Source organism: Dermacentor silvarum, chromosome 9 (genome assembly GCF_013339745.2).
Source record: "Dermacentor silvarum isolate Dsil-2018 chromosome 9, BIME_Dsil_1.4, whole genome shotgun sequence".
NCBI lineage: Eukaryota > Metazoa > Arthropoda > Arachnida > Ixodida > Ixodidae > Dermacentor > Dermacentor silvarum.
In genome coordinates, this window is record NC_051162.1 from 85,108,077 (window position 1) to 85,109,865 (window position 1,789).

The 1,789-nt window shown below is 46.8% G+C and overlaps 1 long non-coding RNA gene across 1 annotated transcript; it reads left to right on the top strand.

The window, feature by feature from the left end:
• Positions 1-359: 359 nt before the first annotated feature.
• Positions 360-1,208, top strand: LOC125940419 (uncharacterized). The gene is made up of 2 exons (XR_007463642.1): positions 360-834; positions 885-1,208. It is a non-coding gene; the product is annotated as an uncharacterized LOC125940419 (long non-coding RNA).
• The last annotated feature ends 581 nt before the right edge of the window (positions 1,209-1,789 follow it).

The following is a 1,789-nucleotide window of genomic DNA, read 5'->3' on the forward strand; positions in this document are numbered from 1 at the left end:
GAGGCCACTGCTTGATGTTTTCCAAAGGAAGTGTAAATCACTCGTAGCAGATGAGCGCCTCTGCATAAATGAGCAGATGGTGCCCTTCGAAGGGCCCCTTGACATGAAACAGTATGTCAAAGGAAAGCCGCACCCATGGGGCATCAAAATATTTATGCTCTGCGGCGAATCTGGCCCTGTATAGGACTTTCTACCCTATCAGGGGTCCACAACAAAGATCGATGACCACGTCAAACAGCAGTATGGTGTTACAGGCGCAATAGTTTTGCATTTAGCTGACCGAATTCCCTCTGGTGTAGGACACAAGCTTTTTTTCGACAACTATTTTACGTCCCTGCCACTGCTCCGTAAGATGTGTGAAAAAATATTTGCTGCCGGCACTGTAAGATCAAACAGGTGTGAAAAGTGCCCTTTGAAGACTGAAAAGGAATTGAAGAAAAGTGGCCGCGGTTCTTCAGAGTGCGTTGTGAGTGCTGATGGAAATATAGCCATAACAAGGTGGATGGACAATATGATTGTGACCCTTGCATCCAATTTTATTGCTATCGAAGAGGAAGATGGTGTTCGTCGTTGGAACAAAGCGGAAAAGGGTTTTGTCGATGTGAAGCGACCAGCAGTCATTAACGCATACAACCCCGCAGCATGGCTGGGGTCGATAATGTAGACTTCTTGATTTCTCTTTATCGGACTACCATTCGCTCACGGAAGTGGACCTTGAGAATGACGTTTCATTTTATGAACCTCGCAGTGGTGAACGCTTGGCTTGAGTATAGGCGTGACGCAGACAAACAGAGCCTCCGTAAACAGCTTGATCTCCTTGACTTCACTCTAAGAGTCATTGAGGCACTGACAGCAGCTGGGTCGAAACCTGTGGCACCCAAGAGGGGAAGGCCTTCACTCTCACCATTGCAGGCTTCGAATCACCCAAGAATGGCAGAAAACAGACCTGTCCAGGATGTAAGGTTTGACCAGCTCGTACATATCCCACTTCATGACGACACGAGAGAAAGAAGGTGCAAGATGGAACGCTACACAGGAAGAACCCGGATCATGTGCGACAAATGCAAGGTTCACTTGTGCCTAACAAAGTCGCGAAATTGCTTCAGGGCTTTCCATATGCGTGTATAAGATATCTCTTTGATTACTTTGACCATTTTGAATTGCCCTATGTCCTTTTGAATAAAGCTGCTACATCTTTCACTTTGTAACCATTGAGCCCTGATGTACGGTTTTGACACTATACTTGTAACTTTGTAAGTACTGACGTTATGAAGTTGAAATTTTTTGGTGATGTTATTATGTCCTAAACAAGAAAAAAAATGAATTGAAAAAAATCTGCAACGAAAATAAAAAAAATCAGGGCTCAAAGGGCTAGAGTTTATTTGGGACATTCAATCCCACGAATCAAACAATAACTCCGTATACCACCTACTCCGCCTTTGATCTACAGTGGTCGAGCAGGGGACGTCATAACATTAAAGCCAATCAGGTTTCGACAAGGCGACTCGACGAAACGTTGCCTCCCATCGTTCGAGGACCTGTTGATTATACTTCAAGTCTCCTTCTTCCCGTGAATCATCTTTTCCTGTTATCATCCCGTTATGGCCACTTCTGTATGCCAATTGCTCCTCGCCGCATGCCGCGAGCCTGAGTGTCGCTCATTTCTGCGCTCTCGGTGCAGGGTACGCGGCGGAGTGGAGGGCCTTCGTGTGGTGGACGCTTCCGTGATGCCCACCATCGCGACGGCCAACCTGAACGTCCCGGTGCACATGATCGCTGACAGGGCAGC